At 33.7% G+C, this 25,102-nt stretch overlaps 1 long non-coding RNA gene across 1 annotated transcript; it reads left to right on the plus strand.

Moving 5' to 3' along the window:
* Window positions 1-13,913: 13,913 nt before the first annotated feature.
* LOC127557730 (uncharacterized) lies at window positions 13,914-21,333 on the plus strand. The gene is made up of 3 exons (XR_007952604.1): window positions 13,914-14,046; window positions 15,917-16,116; window positions 21,224-21,333. It is a non-coding gene; the product is annotated as an uncharacterized LOC127557730 (long non-coding RNA).
* Window positions 21,334-25,102: the final 3,769 nt, after the last annotated feature.

Consider the following 25,102-nt stretch of genomic DNA (forward strand, 5'->3'; position numbering starts at 1 on the left):
ACCACTCTTCTGAGATGAGAATTTTGCTTCATATTTCATTGAAAATAAAATGGCCAAGAAATCCCTCATCTCTACTCCTCATCATCTCATATCATCTTCTCTATAGTATTCCCCTTTATCCTTTTCTCAAATTAAGAAACTATGCTTCCCTTTTCCAAGGAAAAGCTTTCAACTCAAAATTGATCCCATTAAAACTCTTCTTTTTCAGCAATCTAGTCCCTCTTTTATTCTATCTCACTAATTTTACATGTTTTCCCTTTCCCTGATTGCTTCTTTGTTGCTTACAAATATTCTGCCATCATCATCATCATCGTAGTAGTAGTAGTACTAGCAGTGAAATAAAGTAAAGAAAAAAAACCCCAAAATTCTCTAATTGATTGTTTCCTCTCCATTAGCTATTATCTTATAACCCCTCACTCACTTCCTTCTTTAGCTCAATTCTTTGAGAAAATAATCTCTAATTGTTGTCCCATCTTCCTTTCATCTAATTTTATTTTTAACTTTGCAATCTGGCTTCCAACATCCTAATTCAATTGTTCTTGACAAAGAAGCCAAGTAGCTTTTTGAAAAAAATCCTCAACATATGAAATAATCCTTTATCTTATTTGCTTCTTTCCTTTGACACTGCTACTGCCATCCTGGTACAGACATTTACTACTCCATGCCTAAAGTATTGCAACAACTACTAGTTGTCCTGCCTGCCACAAATCTTTCCTCATTTCAGTCTATTCTGCACTCAGCTGTCAAACTAACCTACTTAGGCTGTTTGCCCCACTACCTTATCTCTAATCAATAACATCCAGTACTTATCCCATATAAAATAGGCTTGGTTTTTAAAGCTGTTTTTAAACTGAGCCTTCTCTACCTTTCTGGTCTTTTTATAATTGCTTCTCTTCATATACTTGGAAATCCAATTATGTTGTTCTTGCTTATTCTTATACAAAATACTTCATCTCCTGACTCCAAGATTTATTCCCTGGCTGCTCTTTGTGACTGGAATTTAGTCATCTCTGACTTCTGGTTTCTCTGAATTCCTTTAAGATTTAGCCAAAGCCTATCTTCTGTAAGAAGCCATTCTCAGTCTTCCTTAATTGTGTCTTTTGAAACCATATTCAATTTAGCCTTAATGTATCCAGTTTGTACAAAAGTGTCTATATCTCTCCATTACATTTTGAGCTTCTGCAGAGTTCAATATTTAAAACTGTTCCTAATAGACTCTAGGTTATCAAGAAATACTTATTGACTTAAACTGACTTTTTGTTGATTTTTTTTGTCTTTTTGTACACATTTGTAAAAAAAAATGGAAAAAATAAAAACAAGAAACCTAATTAATTATAAGTGAGTAAATAGAACAAAGATTCTAGTAACAATGAGGAACATAATCAATATATCTACTTATCGATCTATATATTGATCATATATATCATATATGTATCACCTCTTGAACACTGAATAGTTGTAAGTCAGAATGTACTTGTTAAATGAGAAAATAATTATAAGAATTTTAGTATCTAAAATATAAAAAGTTACATTCTGCTAATTTAAAATTTTATAATTTTAAGCACTTTTCTGAATTTTCTTTCCATGAACTATAAAGTACCTCCTCTTTGCAAGGTCCATGATGAGTGTTACAGGGAATATGACAAAGGTATATTTTGGAAGTTAGCTTTTTATGAATTATAAGTGCTAGGAGTCATATAATACCTAGGTATTTAAAATCCTTGCCATAAGGTATCATGTTCCTAGCAACAAACCTGTGTCTTAAGTGCTGTTACTATTCCTATTTACAGATAAAGAAATTGAGATTGAGAGATTAAGTTGCTTTGTTATATATTAATGGGACTTGTATCTTCTCAACTCCAAAATCAATTAATTTTATGTCACATAATAGTGAAAAAAATTAAGCATAAAAATAATACAAAAGCAAATGATAAATGCTATCAAAAGGAGCTAAAGGGAATATGCTGACTAAATGGAAGAAGATGGGTTGCTGTTTTTACTTCCTTTCCTTTCCCCAAACCCTCAAAGCTTTAACTTATCTTGGCATATTGTCCCTTTGGAGACCACAAAGTTCTTCATAATGGACAGATATTTAATTTCTTCTTGGTCTTAGATAAATTGTTCAGTCTCTCAAGAACTTGTTTCCTCATCTGTAATATGAAGAGATTGAACTAAATGACCTTCAAATACCTTCTAGCTCAGATAGTCCTAGCAGTGTGTGTGAGGGAAGAGAGGAGGAGGGAGGGAGAGTGTGTGTGTGTTTGAGAGAGACAGAGAGAGAGAGGGAGAGGGAGAAGGAGATGGAGAGGGAGAGGGAGAGGGAGAGGGAAAGAGAGGGAGAGAGAGAGAGAGAGAGAGAGAGACAGAGACAGAGACACAGAGACACAGAGACATAGAGAGTTTGATCAGGTTCTGTCTTTTTTAAGGGATCTTATCATAGGGAAACGTCTGACACTGATTAGCAACTTACATGTGTCTTTTAGTTTGGGGGTGAAGTTAAGTCAATAGCCTATAGCACCCAGTCAGTGTCAGGTATATTCCTGGCTCTCAGAACCCTGGTCTAGCTGCTGGAGTACAAATTTGGGCAGAGAGGCACATTTTCAAATGGGGAAGCTGAGTGTGATTTCCAGGATATTAATATTCCCAACTGAAAACATAAAGTGGGTGTCTGCCAATATCAGCCTGGGGCTTTGAAGAGAGGTCAGGTCTAGAGATTTAAATTTGAAAGGCAAAACTTGGAGGAACAGCCAAGAAAAGGATACCAAAAGAGACTGGAGGTGGGGATGGGGAGTAGGCAGAAAAGGGAAGAGTGTCCAATGAGCAGACAAAAGACTTGGCAAGAAGAGTCAGCAACAATGATGGGGAAAATAAGAAACAAACTTATTGCTGATGGGGGAAAAATTGCAAAGTTATTGTAAAAACTTTGTGATTCAGGACACCTCTTTTTCCACAATAACTAGAGTTGAAAGGGTAATGATAGTTTTGATTGTTTTATTTATTGAAAACCTGAAGAACAAAAATCTCTCTCTTGCTTTCTTCTCTTTTCTCTACCTCTTTCTTTTCTCCTCTTCCTCTCCCCCTTCCCTTCTCCTCTCTCCTCTCTCTTCTCCATTACTGTTCTCTCCTTTCCCTTGCCGCTTTTACCCTTTCTTCCACTCTCCTCTATTTATCTTCCCTCTTCTCTATGTATCTTTTTCTTAGTGTCCCTTTCTTGTCTTTCTATTCCTGTCTTTGTGTGTCTCTCTGCATCTTTGCATGTCTCTGTCTCACTGTGTATCTGTGTCTCCCTGTGTCGCTATGTCTTTGTGTCTGTTTCTGTATCTCTGTCTGTCTCACCTTCTCTCCCCCGCCTTTCCCTGTCAGTATCTCTCTCCCCCTCTCCCTCTGTCTCTGTCCCTCCCCTCTCCTCCTTTCTCTCTCACACTCACACACACACACTCATGAACTCACAGATACTCTCTCATTCACGATATTTTATTTCAAGGAATGATTTCTGTCATCAATAACTTTCTTGATTAATCCTCCTACTGAAGGGAGTGAGGTCAGACATATGACAAAAGGAGGAAATCATGGCAAGTTTTTTGATTGATATTAAATACCTCTTCTTATTGGCTATATGTATCTTTGAACATTCAGCAACCTTTCCCTGTCCAGATGTTTTCTTCCTTTCAGGGGCCATTGTATGCTACAGAATTTTTGACTGTAGAAGCTTATGTAAAAGGTGCAATTTGGATGTGAATGAATCAGAATAAAAACAATAAATCGAGAATATTGCCTTAAGTGGAATAGGTGGTTATGCAAGGACAAAAACAGAAATAAAATCTACCGAAATGAGGCAATTTGCTAATATTGAAAGGTGGTACAGTGGGTAATGCTATCAGATTTGCTATCAGGAAAACATGATAAAGGGCAAAATTTTCTCTGGACCTCATTTCCTTATCTGAAAAAAAATTGGGATAAAAACAATTGTAGGATAATAGCTAAATTCCCTACCTCATAGGGTTCTTGTGAGACTCAAATGAGATAATGTCTGGAAAAATGATATGAAAATGTCGATTAGTAAATTATAGGTAATGTGTTCATTTTTAATCTATTTAAAGAAATATTTATTGAGTGCTTCTTAAGTGCTCTGAAGATGAATTTTAGAAAGGATAAACATAATGTTCTAAGGTAGAATTTTTAAAAATCAATTGTACAGAAATAGGGAAGAGGGATGTGTGGTTAAACAGAAAATGATCTGAAGGCTCCAGTGGAAAGCCAGCTCAATATTAGCTAATAGTATGATGTGGCATCCAAATAAATGAACAAACAAAGAAATGAACAAACAAAATAGCTAAGATGAGCTATTTTTCTCCAGGCCTATGATTTCACTGGCATAGTAAATGTGAGATAAGGGACATGTCTATCTAAAAAAGACCTGTAACTATTCTTCAGATTATGTTCTCAAGAATCACTGCTATTTGCTTCAATTCCCAGAGCCAGTATGTGTCTGAAGAGCAATGTGAACCTTTGACGTCCTGAGGCAACTCTCTAGCCCTCATATCTCAGGACCCATTTGGATTAAAGGAGATTCTATTCCTATTCTATTCTGAACTGGCAAGAATAAGATATTCAGTTTTCTGCTCCAAATTTTAAGAATGGAACTGATAAATTTCTTTTCCAAAGTAGAACCAAGAGAGTGAGAATTGTGGGCAAGAGAGTTTCATGAACAAAAGATAATGTGGACATGATAAAAGATAAAAAAGGACTGGTGGTCTTTAAGATGGGAAAAAGGAGATTTAGAAATTTCAACACAATTGTCTTTAAACACAGGTAGAAAGGATCATATACATAATGTTTTACCCTAAGAAGAACAAGAAGAAGCAAGTGATGGAGGTGAGAGATAAGAATTTGATTGTGAATCTGAATAGATTGATAGATTATAAATAATAGCTTATAAATTTTAGGTATTTTTATCTAAAACTATATAGTATATATGTATGGGTATATACAAATACATACATACATACATATACATATAAAAACCTTATGACAACTAGGTAGTAGAAGGAATAGAGTGCCATGCCTAGAGCCAGAAGGACTTGAATTCAAATCTGACCTCAGACATTTACCACTTGGATGACTCTAGGTGAATCACTTAACCCATGTTTGTCTCAGTTTTTTCATCTGTAAAATGAGCTTTAGGAGTTAATGGCAAAACTCTCTAGTATCTTTGTCAAAAAAACCTCAAAAGGATTCATAAAGAACTGGACATGTAATGACTGAACAACAATAACAGCATACAGCCTTTAAACTAAATATCTACAAATAGATGCACGTGTGTATGTATGTATTTACATATTTGCATGTTTAAAATTTACACTATCTTTTATTGTGTCCTAGAATAAGCCATTTATCCTTACCAAAAATCAGTTTCCTCATCTGTCAAATATTGGTGAATACCTCCATTACCTAACTTTCCATGTTATTGTGAGGTAAGTCTTTCCCAGAAGCTCCAAGCACAAACACAATTTATTATTGCAATTATTATCTTCATGATCATAACTGTTATTATAGTCCATAGATAGATTTGAGTATCATATCTCAGACTTAATAATAATTATTATTTTTAAAATATTGAGATCCATTTGATTTGTGGCAGTTTAGAAGAACCTCAGAATAGAGAGAAATCTTTATTTGCACGTTGAAATTTAGGAAGGTTTGTCCCGAATGGACAGAATTTAGCCTGAAATAGTTAGAGGGATTCATTTTACTCATATGGATCCCCCGTTTGGATGACTAAGGCCCTATTGAGGGAGCATGTTTCACATCAGATTATTCATTTGATTTTTCTCCATGACTAAAATAAGAGTTCGTGGTCAGCTATTCCCTTTTGTTTTTCTAGAAATCACAAAATCATAGAATATTAGGCTTTTTAAGCGATCTATTATGGCTTACCACCTGGTAGTTATCTCTTCTTGAACATTCCTGAGATCTAGCCATCTGGCTTTTTTTTTTTTTTTGGATACTTGGAGTGACAAGAGGAACTCACTACCTCACAAGGCAAATATTCACCTTTTGAATGGCTTTTTGTTGGAAAATTCTTCGTCATATTGAGTGGAAATCTGCCTCCTGGTAAATGCCACCTGTCAGACTTTGTTCTGCCATCTGGAGCTTCCAAGAATATCCATTCCACATGATGGCTATTATGTCTCTCTTCCCTCTCCCTCCTACTCACAATGCTTATGATTTGAGCATAAATTTTCCTAATTCCCTAAATCATTCCCGATGGCATGTATTCCACGTAACTAAACATTCTTTGTAGATAGTCATTAATAATAATAAAATAATAGGTGACTGACTAATCATTGAATGATGGATTATAGAACTGTAGATCTAGAAGTGGAAGATACCTCAGAGGTCATTTTTATTTTAGCCTCATTCACCTTTAACATGGTAACTAGGGAAAAAATTGTGATAAGGAAATTATAATTAAAATAGAAACTAGAGTAACATAATATATGTGTACACACATACAGACATATGTATATGCATATAGATACATGTACATATATAAACATGCAATTAGGTGGGGGTCAGAATTTCATAAGTGAAGTCAAAAAGTCTCACCTCCCCAAGTCCAAATCTTTTGGGCAAGATACTTAACATTGTTTGTTTCAATTTTCTGATCTGTAAAATGATCTGAGAAGGAAATGGCAAACCACTGCAGTATCTTTGCCAAGAAAACCTCAAATGAAGTCACAAAGATTCAGGCACAACTTAAATAACTGACAGATACACATATACATATGTGCATTCATATATGAAATATACACAACTAAATTTTAAAATATACTAACCAGAATAGAGATTTAAATTGTACTACCTCATACTTTTACCATTAAATTTTGAAATAATTCTATATAAGGACACAGACTAAGCCTATGGACTTAGTGATTTAGTGAACTCTCTCCCAATGCCCAGCATTCTCTTTGTTTACTTATAGTCAAAATTGTTTAGAAGAGTGAGAGGTGAAATTATTGATAACAGTCACATAGCTAGCATGCATCATACATCAAGTCCTTCTGGCTTCAGTGTCAGTTCTCTATCCATTATACCACACCAGTTCTGTGAAATGTAAAGCATCTATTAACAATGTACTCAATTCTCCTATTTATGTATTATATAATCAATTTTTTCCATTATGTATTAAAAAGGAAAAAACACAATAAATTAAATAGACATAAAGACACTTCTCTGTCACTGCAGAAGTTTGACAAAGCTACACAGGAATGGGGATCATTTTGTATTTTTCTTTTCGTTGACATAGTCACAGGATTACTTATTAAATGATCAGTTTATTGATAAAGAATAATTCTGTTCATTGATAAGATTGTATTTGGGAAAGGTGTGGTGCTCCGAATCTTCCTAGTAGGGTAGAACCTATCTGAATCTCTTCTCTACTAACATATTCTTTGGGAAATTAAACTACCTTTATGACACACCGAAACATCCAAAAAGAATTGTGTTCTCTAGAATTGAAGAAGTTGGGTAGGAATAGATGAATTGCAATCTACATTTCTCTCAGGATATGACCACATTGCTATGATCACCATTTCATCAATAGATTTGTGTAAATGTAATTTAAGTGTCTTTCTATGGCATGGTCATAGGAATTAATATGCTGCTTCTTTCTCTGCTATATTCATTCACAAGGGTTAGAGGCATTGCTGCAGTATATAAGTCACATAAAGAAAACATGGCAATCTTTCTGCACCATTTGGGATTTTAGAATTTCTTCAGAACTGTAAAGTACGATTCTTAGTTCATAAAGGGAAATCTTATTTGCTTTCCAGGAAGCTTATTAGTTCCGTGAATTTTGGCCAACCAGATCCATCTTCTTTGATTGAGGGGAAAATCTCTATGAGAGGAGGAAGAAGAACTTGATTGACATGTGACTTCACAACTAATCCTCTCCTACATCTCAAGAGGATGGATAAAGACTAACAAATATCTCTTCTTACAATAATAGTTACCACATAGAAACCAAAGACACCTTCAGTAAATAAATCAGACTTTGCTTTCTTCCCTACTCTGTCTTTATTCTGTTCATTGACATGCCTATAAACTCATAAATTATTTTCTAATGCTAATAGTGGTTTTCTGTAAAAAGATTAATCATCTATGATTCTGAGTCTGTGGACTGAAATAAATGGAATGAATTGAATACCATATAATAATGTTGAATAAGAATTACCTTTTTCAGTCTATAACCTTTTCCAAACAGCTTAATAGTTGACATTCTATTCTGCAGTGTAAAAATTGTAAGGATCTTCAGTTTCCTTATGTTCCCTAAAAGAATCAAAATCACTAAATGATTTAATATACAAATACACCTAATTATTTTTAATTTCTCAATTTACTCTATAATTATACAGAGTGCTAAATTGATTTTTGGTGGGGTTCAAAAGTTTTTGTTCAAATTATTTGGTCACTTGAAATTAAATTAGTTTACCATCTTTCATAAAACCAATCTTTCACACAGACCTCAAAATTTCTTGGAGAATTCAAACGACAAACTATATTGGAAATGGACCATTATCACAGACAAAACAATTTTCTACAATTGCTTGCACATAACACTTATCTATTAAAAATATCAAGAACAATATTTTAATAAATGTTGCCATAGCAAATACTCATAATTTCTATAGTGAATGGAATCAAAATGTTATAATACCAAGAAGAAGCACAGACTGTGGGAGCAAAGCCACGTTGCAACAAGATGAATTATATATGCCTATAATCCTATGTGCTATTGGAATTGTACCAAGTGTTTGTAGTGAAAGAAGATGACTTTACTTTCCAATACATTTTATTCTACTGCTAAACAAGTTATTTTATCTGTCTAAGCTAAAAGATAACAGCAGAATAATAAATTATATCAAGATTTTATTTTTTATTAAAAAGTCATAAAAATGCTTCCCCTATAACAATAAAATACAATAATATCTACTGGCATTTTAAGCTATGCAAAATATTTTACATGTTATTTTATTTAATCCCCACTTCAGCTGGATAGAGGAGTTGTGACCATTTTGCAGATGAGAACAGTAAAATTCGGAAAATTTCAGTAACTTGTCTTGGGCTATATAGATAGCCAATTTTGAGGCAGAATTTGAACCTAGGCTTTCCATCAAAATAGTTTTGCCCACCTACACAAGAGAGAGGGACTTGAATATCAAAATATGTAATAAATGGAAAAAAATCAAACCTAATGCTGGTCTATGTAGAATAGTCCATAGGACATAGTATTTTCCCCCATGTACATGAGTTTCCTTTATTCTTTTAACTGTAACTATGTGATAGAATACTGTTTTTAGCTCTCTTCTGCTTCTATATTATTTTACTTAAGCATATAATCAGCTCCCATAAATTTAATTATGATCTCTATGTTTATAATTTTCACATATAATTATTCTGCTCTTACCTCTTTTCCAACATCCAGACTCGCATCCCTAAATGTCTTTTAGCAATTTCAAACTGAATGTTTAGTAGTCACTCCAAACCCATGTCCCAAATGGAATTCGTTTTCTTTCCCTTAATTCTCTATTTTTCCCCCTCTACTTTTACTGTTACTGTAGAGGGCAATGTCATTCTCTCAGGCCTTCAGGCTATCAATCTAATAATATCCTAAAGTATGTTGTAACCTTACTGCTCATATCCCCAGGATTTATTACCCCCCATAATCAATCTATTGACAATACCGGTAGATTCCATGTTTGCAATATCTCTCCAATACACCCTCTTCCTTTCTCCAACATTAAACCACTAGTTTGGATGGATTATTTTAATAGCCTGCAGAGTGATCTGCCTGCCTCAAGTCTATGCTCACTTCAATTCTTCCTTCATTTATACAGTAAAGAATTTTCCTAAAATGCTAAAATGCTCTAGTATTGTCACTGCCCTCCTTAACAAGTTCTAGCAGCTCCCTATTGCCTTCAGGATCAAATACAAAATGGTCTGTTTGGCACTTAAAGCTTTTTAAAAGCTGACCTTCTCCAACCTTTCCAGTCATTTTACATTTTTTTCCCTACAATATATTCTTTGATTCGATAACCCTGGATGTTTGGTTGTTTCACAAACAAGATGCTCCCTCCCTCAGCTCAGGTGTTTTTTCTTTTAATTGGAATATTTTCCCTCTTCATCTCCATCTACTGGCTTTTCAGATTTCCCAACTAAAATTCCAATTTCTACAGGATGCCTTCTTAAAACGCTGATGACTTCAATGCCTTACCTCTGTTAATTATTTCCTGTTTATATGCAGCATAGCTTGCTTTGCATATTTTATTTGCAAGTCATCTTATTAGATTGTGAACTTTTTGAGGGCAAAAGTTGTCTGTAGTGGTTTTGGTTTTTAGCATCTCTAATACTTAGGAATACTGCCTGGCAAACAGTAGGTACATAATAAAAGTTTATTGACTATTAGTATTTTGATTTATCTGTGCTCTCACTACAGTAAGCATTATACCCTGCAATACAGGTCACAAATCATCCATGCCTTGATATCCTGAATCATTCTTTTCCCATGTTTTTTTTTTTTTTTTAATAAATGTTTTAAAAAGAAATCCCTTTTATGTTCCTGAGTTTTTCCTCCTATTTGGGGATTTTTTTGTTTCTGCCCTTTGTTATTCTAAATGGTTGATCCTACCAGTGAAAATTCTGTCCATGGAGCATGTGCAGGGATCCCAAAGTGATGACTGGTAACCCTGTTTCTTTAATATGGGGATGACATGTAGAAGAAAACCACTAAGATAGAAAGCTATTCCCCATTCATTTTAAGCTTTCACAAAATTCCAGCTCATCAAAAATCTACAAGTTTCCCTTTCATATTTTTATCATGATTGAGGTGTCATTGATCAGACCCACTGCATTCCCAATTATATTTCAATAATATCTCCATTCAACCATCCTTATGCAATCTTTTAATATTCTATAACTATTATTCACACATATAGAATATATATATATATATATATATATATATATATATATATATATATAGCTGTTGCTATTTCTCCTTCTGTTTTCTTGACTAGCCCACATTCATTCCCAGATATATGTTCTTGATAATGTTCCCTATACAACTTAAAGTGAAGAAAATATTGTTAATGTAGTTCAACCTGGTGACTCCTATTATTATTCTCTTAATTTCTCTTTGGGCCGTTTCTAATTCCCATACTATCCTCTGACACCATGTTGTTCCTTGATTTATGGAACTTACAGATGATCATCTTTGTGTTGAGTGAATCAAACACAGATAACATTTCAGAGCTTTTTCAGTGAATTCCATGCTCATTCTAAATCTGGCAGAAAATACCTCATTATAGTCACCCTCTGCTGTTATTTTATTTTATTTTATTTTTTTAGAAGGGCCACCTTTAGGATGTATGAAGTTCTGGGAATTTTTTTAATGCAACTCTATCTATATAATCTATTTGATGAGAAAACAGTTTTTCAAAATTCATGAGGCCATGTGAGATACAATAATAAATTGATAGTTACTTAGAATAATTAACTTACAACATTAATTTTTCAAAGGAAGTATGATTTAAAATAATGAACTGAAATATTTTTATATATTTTGTATATTTAATGAAAATAATTATGTTAATTTTCTAAAAGCATTATTATATTGGAGTTTTCCATAAAGGGAGCACTATTAAATGTGAAGTTATTATCAGCACTCTATTTTCTGATTTTTTACTGTCAATCCACTAAGTAATAATAATTACAAATATAACATAAAATGAGAGAAAACTTATCTTTAAGATCATCCATGTCATTTAAACAATTATCATTATTTGAGTCTAATACAAAGAGCCCCTTTTTACATGAAATGCAACAAAATCAGTGTTCTTACTTAATTAATATTGAAAATGTCACAATAAGCCAATGTGATAGTATTAATAGTGGGAATAATAAATGATATGAATATATTGATAGATTCCAAAGAATCTTCTGACAAGATATAATTCCCCTGTAAAACAATATATGATACCATGAGAATAATACCATGAGAAGTACTATTAACATAGTATCAAGAGTCAGTGCACTATCTAACGAAGGCGAACTAGAGTTCTTTCCAATTAGCTTGGCAGTAAAGAAAGGATATATCTTATCACCATTACTATTTGTTATACTAGTAGAAATCTTAGAGATAGTAACATCAAGAAAAATATAATAAAAACAGGTAAAGAGGAAACAAAAATATTGCTTAGTACAGATAATATGATGGTTTCCTTAAAGGACACTAGTTAATTGAAAAAAATAATTAAAACAATTTCATTAGAGTTGAAGGTTATAAAGTAGATTCAATTGAATGATGAAATTTTTTGCATATTGTCACGAAAAATAGGAGAAGAGTTAATTTCTATTTAAATAACTACAAAATTTATAAAACAGCTGGGAACATGCCTGCCCAGACACAAATAGGAAATGTATGAATATAAATATAAAGCACTCCACGCAAATAAAAAACTAAATACTTGGATAAATAGTTATCATATATGGGTACATTGAATCAACATAAGCAAAATGTCAATATAATTTAAATCAGCTTACTTGTTCCTTTCCATATAATTCAAACTGCCAAAGGGTTACATTACATAGTCGCAAAAATAAATTTCATCTTACAGAACAAAACGTAAATAATCTCAAGGGGAAAAAATAGGTGGGGATGTGGGAAGGAAATATATCCAATAGTACTGAATCTTTAATAACAACACAAAGCAGTACTCATTAAAATGCTTCATTACTTGTTAATTAGTGAAAGTGATCAATTAGTGGAACAAATTAGACCAAAATATACAGATCCAAACATGGACCGTAACTTGTTTTTTTGTATTTTTGTTTGTTTTTGTTTTTGTTTAGTTGGGTTTTTTTGGTAAATTCAAAAATCTTTGGTTTTTGGATTGTTAAGACATTTTCTCACCCTATTCTCCTCTATATTATTCTTTTCAAAGTAATCTTTTTTTCCTCATTCTTTATTCAATTTTGTGGCTTAATACTTTTGTAATTTTGCCCTTTTGCAAATGGGAGGGTCCAGATGACTTATGATTTCTTATATTCTTCAAGAAAAGAAACTCTATACAGAACCTCCTTCCAGTGATACAAGTCCACAGTAAAATTACTTGGATCGACTGAGAAATCAGATGACTTGCCTATTGTTACACAAGTATTGTGTTGAAATTAAGGCTTGGACTTATGCCTTCCTGATTTCAAGGCTAACTAAACCTCTAACATGTCACACTGTCTCTTATTTTTAAAGGTAACATGTAGAATTTATATTATGTATTTAAAAATCTGGTTGATCAGTTGAATCTGATTCTTCATGATTGCATTTGGAATTTATTCTTAGCCAACATACCAAAATGGTTTGCTATTTCCTTTTCCAGTTCATTTTACAGATGAGGAAACTGTGATAAACAGAGTTAAGTGACTAGCCTAGGATCACACAGTTATTACACAGCTGAGTCTTTCTGACTGTAGGCCTAGCTCTCTATATTCACTGTTCTACTTAGCTGTCCTATTAAGAATCTAAAGGTTAATGGATAATATAAGCAGAGTGACAACAAAAATTGCATTATTTGTTGATTTAAAAATGGAAATTTCCATAATGTCATTTGCTGATTACTTAGATTTATTCCTAAATGTTCTTTGTGTGGAAAATCAAATTTGAGGACAAGTCAAATTGAATTCTTCCCCTTTAAATTGGTCTGAAAGAAGCCAGAGAATTCCTGCTTGGTAGGTTCTTATTGTGAGATACTGATTGTGATAATCACAATATAGGAAGCTGACTATGGAACATATTTCTGGAGGCAATAAGGGTGGTTGTGCTCACTCAATTTGTTTAAATAGATGGCATTCTTTAAGGCTATGTGGTACCTAGACTTTGACTACAAGGTCTGGGAATAGTTGATAAGACTAAAAGAAAAAGAAAATGTCTACGATACAGTGAGTGGGCATACAGCATGAAAATAAGAAAATAGTCTTTAATTATAGGAGGTATGAAGAGAGACTGTGGCTTGCCCTTGATAAGTTATTCTTCTTTTTTATTAGTAAAGAAAGAAAAGCAGTATACTATTTGACACAGAATACCAAGGTTTTAAGTACTTACTAGTCTAAATAGACAAATAAAAATGTCAGTAGGCAAATAATCATAGTGCATAATATTTGTAATGGAAGAAACATGGAATAACACAAAAGAGAAAAAAAAAAGCTTTTTCTTTTTGGGGCGAAAGCCTGTTGGAAACAACCTCTCCTATCCTGAGGTGGAAATCAAACTAACACCCTCTCTCTCCCCTTTCTCCCTTCTCTCCCCTCTCTCCCCTCTCTCCCTTCTCTCCCCTCTTTCTTCTCTCTCCCCTCTTTCCCCTCTCTCTCTCTTTCTATGTTACCTATTAAAAAAGACCATTGGAATTGACAGCCTTTGAAATCCATCTTAACTTCAGATTTGTGGTTCATGATTCTGTGCTAGACAGTTTTTGACTAATATTAGCATTACATGAATGACAATGGAGGAAATACTGCCATTATAAACTTTCATTGAATGATAATAATAAACAATAGTGGTTTGTATTTACATAGTATTTTATGGTTTGCAAAATATTTTACAAATATATTATTTCATGCTAACAACCCTGTGAGATGATATTTTTATTATCATTTTATAGATGAAAGAACCGAGTCAGAAAAAGGTAAAGTCATTTGTAAATGATAATGTAAAGATTAAATATTTTAGGTTGAATCTGAAATCTTACCTTCCTGTGTCCAAGACCAGCTTCTACCCAAAGTACTACCTAGCAGGCTTACAATTTTTGCTCCTTCAATTCTCCTGACATTGTTTAAATCACTTAAGCTTCTTTTCCTTAATTTTTGTTTGCTAATGTATTATATTATATCCAATATATTATATAAAGTATTATATTACTTGCTACAGTACTTCCTAAGATTTGTCCATTTTAAAATCAATTCAGACAAAAAAATCATTCACAGATAATTTTATTATTCCCATCATACTTCTCAAAATTTTATGAATAGTAACAGATTCTTGAGATGTGATTTTTATTAAAATTCCTACTCTGATATCTTGCCATTATGTGGATGTATCTCATGATCATCAAAGATGTAGAAAAGTTCCTTTAAGATAGATGAGTTTCAAATATATTTATATCGATGTATTATAAATAAATATTTATAATAAATAATTATAATAAATTATTATAAATATTTATATATTTATATTTATATACCATCTAATAACCAATCTGAATAAATTTAAGAGTGCTCATAGCTCATTTGTCTACAATGGGATCATTTTATAAAGCCACACTAGATATCAAAGACTACTTACTTTTTACAAAACCTAGAAACACCATGATATGTAATCAGTAGAGAATGCCTCCCCCCACACACAAACAAAAACAAAACCAAAAAAAAAAACAAAAAAAACCCTTAAAGTACCAGCAAGACATTTGAAAGATTGAAATTCACACGAAAAGATTATAAAAACAAAACAAAATTGCAATTCTGTAAGTATGGGCAGAAATTTGTAAGAAAGTAGGAAACACAAAATTAGTACTGAATACATTCTTTTGAAAATATATGAAGCAAAATTGGAAATCTATATAACAGCTTTGATGCTTTGTTTCAGATTCCTCTTTGCTAGATATTACATTTCTATATTACTTTTGTGGGTAAAATGAATTATTGACATTTAGCAAATAATTTGTAGGCTGATAAGTTCAAAGAAAGTATTTTTTCAAAGATTAAAGAATACAAAGGCAGATCACAATCCAAAATGTCTTTGTTGTATTGTGCTAAGTACATTTTATTTTCTTTCTGTATAATTCCTTGAAATTTTTTCCCTTTTCAGTGTCAGTGTTCTCAGTATCCACTCCATCCAATTCCCAACGTTTGTATCCTCCATTCCAAAAAATATACAAGCAAAATTAATCACAACAGTGGCCATGTGTGAAAATAAATGTTTCATTCCGTACCTGTAGTCCACCATGTCTCTGCTAAGATGCTTGTCATCCTCTGAAGTCAGAATAAGATCTTCTTGAGCAACTTTTGGTAGGCATGAATTTCTAAGAATTTAAAAGCAGTTGATGTAGTTTTACAGATCAATGACTATATTCAAAAGAGTAAAAATTGGGACTAAGTTTAAGAAGTCTTTAGTTAAAGAAAAGTAAGAAAATCTGTCAGATTGGGCAAGAGAACCTTGAAGAATGATCTAAAGGTGGAGTGTTGAAAAGGCTACTAAAAGGGGTATACTGGTCAGCTGTTTTCTGTTTCCACTGATGAGAGAACCAGGTGAAAGAGATTTAAATAGAAAGAGAAGGAAAAGTGTGGGGAAAAAATGAATTATAAAGACAGAAATTAGGGAACTTGTGAAATTTTCTGATGAAGTTAGGTAATTTTGGGTAAAGAGAAGACCACAACAATCTAATTAACCCATGTGAGAATAGCTATATGATCACAAAGTTTAAAGCCAGAAAGGCTCTTTAGAGATCAATTCTTCCAATCCTCTCATTTTCCAAATAAGGAAATTGAGGGTCAGAAAGACCAACTGAATTAATACAGATTATAAAGTTTACAAATGGAAAACAAAATCAAATTCAAGTCTTCAATCCACTTTGCATTTGCTGTTCTTTGGCTTCAGTTTCCTAAAACAACATCTTCTCAAGGTAAGCTCATCGATTTTAATATCATCACCCTACTGCTAACTTAGGCCTTGACTGATATCCTCTTTCCTCTTATTGGAGGGCTGAGGATTGGAGTATTTTTGCCCTCTCCCCTTTTCATCTGCATCTCTACATGGTTTCATTCTCATCACTATCACCCCAGCCTATATTTTCCTGCCTCCTGTATGTATAGTCACATCCCATCTCCAATACCCAACCCTATCCCCAGACCATTAGATTATGAGCTTCTTGAAGGCAGTTGTTCCCATTCCTAGTTTTTAGGTCAGTTCTTAGGACAGAAAAAGTGCTTGATAAATATTTATTGGATTATCGGATGGACTTCACTCCAAATCCAAAATGTATTTTGGATTTCTACTAGGTCAGGTGTCTAGATTCAAATTCTAGGATACTTATTAGGTACTTCATGTTAAGAACTTTAAGCCTTATTTATTTACATTTTTTTTTCATGTAAAGTGAAGGGATTCTAGTACAGGGCTGGAAGGAGGACTTAGCCCAAGGGTTTATTGTTGTTGTTGCCAGGATTCTTTTAGAATTATCACATCAAGGGAGGCCACCCTGGCTGAAATGGAAATTCATAAGAGAGAATTAAGGACAACAAAAGTATATGTAAAGTGTAGTCTGCTGCCTGCTTCCCACTCCCCCACCCCACCCCCTGCCCCAACCCCCCAAAAAAACAAAAACCTGTAGATACACACAGATAAACAGAGACAGAAAGACAGAGACAGAGAGACACAAAAAGAGACAAGAGAGAGACACAGAGATTCAAATACAGAGGCAGAGAAACAGAGAGAGACAAGGACTAAAACTTCCAATGTGGAACTGGCAGACTGTATAGAAGGAATACAAATTAGGATAACCTTATTGAGCCTCTGACTTGATAGTTTTGAAGTCGTGGCTGAAATAAAGAATTATTGACCATCTTACGAAGGCAATTTTGTGAGTGTGGTTGTAGTCACTTCTATCTGGAACTCTTATATCAGGGTTTCTATTCATGTTTGTCCATTCCTTCATTGATTCACAATAATAATCAGATAGTTGTCATTATTGGTTCTTTAGAATTGTCTTTTCTCTTTCTGCCAATTAAAGAATTCTATCGCTAGCATCCTGAGGTTTGACAATTGTGGGCCTCAGGGTTTTGAACAGTAAGATTTTTCTAAATGATATTATGTGGATGATTTCTATTTGAATAGCATTGCTAGTCCTTCTCAGCTCTTGAGAATTTCATCCATTATGCCCATGCACACCGTGTTGTGGCTGCTTTCCTGCTTCTTTTCTTCTGAATGCCCATTATTCTTAGCTTCCATCATCTTGTTCTATTTTTGAAGTCATTCAATTTGATTTGCATTGGAACAATCTGTCTGTTAGCCTGTAAAATTCAGTGCTTGCAGTTCTAGTCTGTCTTTGTCATTGTGGATTCTTTCTTTCACAGCTTCTATTATGTGTCCTCTTAATCTTCTCACCTCATTGTTTCCTTCAATGATGTTTCTCATTTCTACACATTGCTTACCAACTCTTGAATTCTTCTGTTAACTCTTCCAGCCACTTTTCCCTCTGGTGTAACTTATGTCCTCATTCATGTCTTTCAAAGTAGTTACTATAAATTTCTACTTGTCCTTCTACTTGTCTTGAAGTTTTTGCTATTATTTTATTTTAGGTTCTTAATTCTCTACAATCTGAATATTTTATAGTTTCATCTTCTTCTATTTCTTGACATAAAAACTCCATTACAAAAAAAACTGCTCCCTTTGCATTTCCCTACTTGCTTTTTTAAATTATTTTTCCAGAATCTTTGTTCACTCAGTTACCTAAAATTTCTTTCCCTCTGCTTATCTGTGTGATCCTGATTCTAGAGGCAATTGTTGGGATCAGAATGCCATATCTAGATCTGATTCCTAATCCCGCTTCAGACATTTACTGTGTGAGCCTCAACAAATAACAACTTCTATGTCTTCAAATATAAAACAGGTATAATGATGGTATCTACTACCTGAGGTTTTTGTGAAGATAAAATGAGATAATATTTATAAAATTGTTTTGTACAGTTCCCATGGCATAGTTGTGGCTGATCCCATTTTGAATGATGTCATGAGGTGATATCTTGACTTGCATGTGAATTGGATTTAAGTGAGACAGACAAAGTGATTAGTTTACTTTTCTTAGTATTATGAAAGTGGCAGGAAAAAAAAAAAGTCAGGACAACTGGTGATGGCCCAGGATGTCATGGCTGACCTTGGTATTCGTTATGTTTGACCAAGAGCTAAGCACTCCATAGTCCCTGCTTTACCTGCCTTCATGGCTATTGGAACAAATGGTTTTCATCCATCCCTTCCACCAGGAAATTATTCACATGCTGGGGGTACCCACTTTCCTACTTGACTAATAAATTTGAAACTTCTTGGTTACTCTTTACCTGGTTTTTATTCCACGTACCAGAATGTTTACTAGGGTGTTGCTACTGCACATGTACTCCACTTCTTAGAGTCACAGTTTAGACTTGGGTGAAAGCTGGACACCAAAGGTTGATGGGAAATCCTCATGTTGGCAGGCTTGGCAAATCCTAATACCAGAGGCACTAATTTTTCTTGAAAACCAGTGTAGTATAAACACTTCTTCCCTTCCCTTTCTCCTTCCTCCAAAGTCCATATCTTGTACAAACAACAGAAAGCCTTCTACCATCCCCTCAGTAATCTCCTTTTCTTTGAATTTGAAAAACCTTGCCTGTATTTGCCACTTGGCACTTACATACTATCTTATAGTCTTAGAATATAGACATAAGCTATTACTGTCTCTTCAAAAGATTTTCATTTGCTTGATGCCATTGATAATGTACCCAGTGACTATTAGCCCCTTACATACTCAATAAGTACTCTCTAAATAAGTCTTGAATTATATGAGGATGTGTTGATGCTCCTAAATATAGACAATTATATTTCAGCCAACAGCATGATATTTTTTGAAGTTTTGAGAATTTAAAGAAAAGCAAAACCTAATCCTTTATCTCAAGTGCTTAAAGTTGAATAAAGTATTCTGGGAATCTTAGACTTATTCCTCAATGATGTAGTTCTTCTTTGTCAGGGATTGCTCAGGAAGAAAGCCTGCTGCTGACCCTTTTGTGTGCAGCTTATCATGCTTATTTGGTTCACATGCAGCAGTACAAGTATCTTTGATAAAGCATTTAAAGAATATTTTGGTATCCCATGGCTGCTTCTCCTACAATGATAAGGTAGTAAGTGATTATAATAAACACAATCCTTTATGCTTTTCTTTTGATTTTTCTCAATCAACAAAGAAAATAAACAAACAAAATGGTTTTATCAGATAAAACTCCACTAAATACCTTCCCCTCCCCATCTCAAAGTCTCTATGAAATATGTATTCAAGAACCTCTTTCAAGTACTAAAAATGCTTTAAGTCCTAAAAGTTTTTTTTTTTTTTTTGGGGGGGGGGGGGTGGGAGAGACAGAAAACATGGAGTCTCCAACTCTCCAGACACCTTACATGAAGTTTGGTCTGATTGTTTGTGCTATAGTGGAAATAATATAAAAATCAGTGTGATTGGGTATCCTCAGATGAGATAGAAATTTCATTATTTTCTAAAATAGACTATTCAAATAGTATCCAAATACCATGAGATATTCTTTAGAGCAATATTATGCTGTTGGCTGAAACCACACTGCATATACATCTACAAACTTCATGGTGAGTAGGAAATTAGTGAAGTTTTACATGATATTTTTAGAAGACTTCTAGTGACAGATCAAATTCCCAAGGTCTATAAAGTAGCTGTCATAACACACTTATTCCAAAAAGCATTAGGTGATGACAAGTGCAGGGACAGAAAATTGGTTAGCTTAACATAAATTGTGGGAGAAATGCGATGAGAAAACTAAGCAGAGAGAAGAAATGCTTACACAAGCATGAGACAACCAATCAGCATTGAGAAGAAGGGGAAAAAAATAGGAGACTGCTTCAGTGACTTATTTAGGAGTTATCTAGAGATATTATTATCCATCATGTACTAGGGAAATGTACTGACACTTATATTTACATAAGTTTCCCGAAAATCATTTGCTTAGGTTTTCAAAAATGCCAAAGGTACTAGAGAGGATCAAAGCCCAAAATCAAAGAAGGAAATGAAGGTGTCCATGAAAAATATTCAAACCAAGAAAACTATATGGGGATTTCTTTTATAGGTTGTTGTCAGAATTGAAAATAGAAAATGTATTTCGGAAGACTTATTTAATAGGCTCTGTGCATTTGTTACTAGAGTCTTCATGCTTCTTAATAAAATTTATGTCAATTTCTTAATCTGTTCCCTGTAAATAGAATAGTAAGAGCTTAACAAATGCTTCCTATCTTACCTTATATATTCCTGAAAGACACAAACGACAGAAAATTTGTATATATGTATACATATATGTGTATGTATGTGTTTATATATACTGCAGTATTAATCTAATTTCTTTTCTTCTAAAGTCTAGGAAACAAGTTTTACTCAACTGATTGGGGAATCTCTGAACAAACAGTGATGTATGAAGGGAGTGTTATTGTGACATTGAAACCTACAAGTCTATAAGTTGAAAAAATAAAAACACCAAGATGAAATTGGGAATAATTTGCAATTTTCACCACCAATTTTGACCTTGAAAAAGAAATGAGAAAATATATCTTTTCCTCCTTTTGGGAGCTAGGATTATATTATAAGGGCAGATGAATTTGTGTGTGTGTGTTTGTGTGTGTGTGTGTGTGTGTGAGAAAAGCAGACACAGACATACAGGCAGAGAGAGAGAGAGACAGAGATACCCACTAAGACAGAGAGACATAGAGAGACAGAGTAAGGTATATATTTTGGTCACATAGGTAATATCTTTATGACATATAAATGACTGATTTTTTTTTTTTAGTAAGTGAAACAGAAATTGGAATCATACATTAAGTTATTGATATAATGAACTGAAAATCTAGGTGACACAATGAATACAATTCTGGGCCTGTAGTGTGAGAAACTCATTTTCCTGAGGTCAAATCTGGACTCGGACATTTTCTAACTATGTGATATTTAATTCTCTTGGCCATAGTTTTTTTCTATCCATAAAATGAGGTGGAAAAGAAAATGGTAAACAACTCCAGTATCTTTATCAAGTAATCTCCAAATGAAATCACAAAGAGTCAAACACAACTGAAAAATGACTAAACTGCCAAATAATTAAACCTAAGGAGACCAAACTCTCTACTAATGTATAGGTCAATACCTTGTCTTAAACGTGAGTCTTTGAGAGTTGCTTAAAATATTGAGAATTTAAGTATCTTGACCAATATCACAAAGTCAATATGTATTAAAGATAAGACTGACAGCCAGGTTTTCCTGCTTCTGAAAGTAACTCTTTATCTACTATGGTAAAAATTATTTCCTTAATAAAGGACACATATTTCAGTTCTTTTAATGTTTTTATCATTTTTACTTATATTAATTTTTATCACTTTTGCTTATTATATTACTTTTTAATTGAATCTATCCTTCTTATTTCCATATCCAGAGAGCTATCTTGTCTAATAAATAATGGGGGGAAAGGATAAAAAGGAAAAATTTAGTAATACGAAGTAACACATCATCCAAGTATGACGATATATGCATAGTTCCACATCTATAACCTGGTCACCACCATTGTTAAAGAATTGAGAAGCATTTCTCATCTCTTTTTCAGGGTCTAATTAGTCATTTTAATTATATATCCTCCAGGTTATTTTAAGTAAAATACATTAGCCTCCTTTTTAAAACCACATTTTTTTTTGGATTACAAGTTCATTTAAGAAATTCCTTGCAGCCATTAAAGGTATGTTTCATATATTCTGAGATAACTTTCTCCCATCTCTCTTTCTTGACAACACATTTCAGTGATAATTTGAGAGAAAATCTTTTCCAAAAAGTTTTGTGTTAAACTTTTACCTTTTATTGTTAATATGATAGCTGACATGGAGTTACTTAATCTTTGGAATAGAGAAACTGGTGATGATTGATAAGACAGATAAGAAAATAAATTAATAAGTATCACTGGATGCTATGAGAAAAATGCTAAGTAAAATATCCAATTTTTAAAAAATATATATTTCTTAAAATTATCATGGATTATACCTCATGTGATAAAAAATGTAAGAATAAACTCTCATCAAGATATTCAGAAACAAAGGCCCAATTTAGTTGGGGACAAGTAAAAAACTTGAAAAATTAGAGGTTAAATTGGAGACATGGACTTTAAGACTGATCCTCTCTCTGTTCAGTTGAGTTCTGACTGTAACCTGTGATACCAACACTTTTTACTGAAGAATTTAAACATTAAGGAAAACCCTTTTCATATCTGGATCATTTTGCTTGGACCACATATTTGCCTTTAGAACATTGGGGTATTTTCTCAATGTTAGTTTTCCGAGCTAGCATCTTTAGGTACAATTTTTTCATTCTCTCAGTCTTGATCACAAACGGCCTTTTATTTTTTCTTTTGTATTTTTGTTCAGTGAAGGAAAACAGTCATCATTAGAGATGCTTGCCTATACAAGCATCTTTACTCTTTTAATTCTCGTAGAGGCTGCTCTCTGATTAGAGAGCCCGATTCTATATACATTAACTATAGAGCCAAGTAAAGTACATATTCCATTTCATGCCCCTTTATCAGGCCATGTGTGTTACATAGAGATCCATCACATGAGAATACTATTCCTTTTTAATTATGGCAGAGATGGTGATATCAACCCAAAACCTGCAATGACAATAGTGCCTAGGGAAGTGAATAGGAATCAAGAAGACTTGGATGTTTACTAGCTATGTGATCCTAAGTAAATGCCTTTAAAGAGTAATCTTCTTTGTGCTTTCTATGTATAATGAAGATGTTGGGTGTGATGCTGTCTAAAGTTCTTTTGACTTCTGGATATAATATCCTAATTGAACTCCAGTATATTAGCAATAAGGTACATTCCAATTCTATATCCAATCATCCAACACCCAGCACAGTACCTGGAACATAGTGCACATTTAATAAATATTTATTGTTTGATTGAGTAATCAAACTATTTTAATAGCTATCTTGAGGTATTACATTTCCAGGAATAAGTGAATTCTTCTAGATGTATTTTTTTTTCTGATTCTGGCACTGAGAGGTACAGTCAGAATGCACAATGGTATATCTACTAACCATTGTCAGTGCCCATCCCTCAAATAGAGACCTAGTTATCACATCTGATAGAATCATAAAAGAATCTTAAACATTTATTTTATATTATTCTTTTTACAATTGAGATTTCTTCTAGAAATTAGCAAAATTGGGAGCCAGATAATTGCATTTGCTCGTGATTACCAAGGGAATAAGTGAGAGAGTTGGGATTTTAATCTAGGTATTCTGAGTCAATTTCCAGTATATTACAACAATACTATCATCAAAATACTTAAGAGGTAACACAGAGGATAGAGCTTTAATCCTGGAATTAGGAAGATCTGAGATCAGATCTTGTCTCAGATACAAGAAATATGGCACAGAGCCTAACTAATTAGAGTTGATTTGATCTTACAAGAAGATGTTTTGGGCCAGAACCTGAAACAAGGTACTAAGTAGAACTAATTAGTACAATGCTTGTGTTTATACCTTTACTCATTGGAGTTCACAAGTATGCCAGCTTCACAAAGTAAACTTTGTAACTTTGTGAGTTCACACCTCCCTTGACGCTCTTTGGGCCAGAGAGCACTATGGGAGAAAACCCATAATCCCATTCTCTCAGAAGAGTCAGATATAAGGCCAGTGAAGAAAAATCTATTCCAGAATATATTCCACTTGGCTGGCTGGTCGAAGAAGAAGAGAGTTCAGCTGGTTGTAGAGGAGCACTCTGGTACAGACACAGAGCACTTTGGGAGATTTCAGCTGAATTACATCAGAAGCCCTCTCTCCGAGGCAAGGAGAATATTTTCCATTTGGCTGGCTGGTGGCAGAAGAAGAGTTTTCAGAGGATAAAGCAATGAGTGGAGAGTTCAGTGGACAACCAGATTCATCTTCATCTCACACCACTGTGGTAGGTGGCTGGGCTCCTGCACTTCCCCCACTGAGACCAAGCTGGTCTGAAAGACTCACCAGAAAGCTAGCCGAGCCCCAAGTGAAGGAGACAAGAGATTCATTCCATCTCTGTGCTGGTTGGAGGCTGAAGAAAACAGAGGCAGAGGCTGAAGGACAGAACCTTTGGATTTGGAGACATTCGGAGGGCTCTAAGCTAAACCCTTCATCAATTTATTTGCTGCTTTAAAGACAGTGTCTCGGTGGAAACACAAGGACAATGGTTAAATGTTTCATCAAAAGCATGCAGCTAGTGTGCATG

The sequence above is a fragment of the Antechinus flavipes genome, chromosome 3 (assembly GCF_016432865.1).
Source record: "Antechinus flavipes isolate AdamAnt ecotype Samford, QLD, Australia chromosome 3, AdamAnt_v2, whole genome shotgun sequence".
Taxonomy (NCBI): Eukaryota; Metazoa; Chordata; class Mammalia; order Dasyuromorphia; family Dasyuridae; genus Antechinus; species Antechinus flavipes.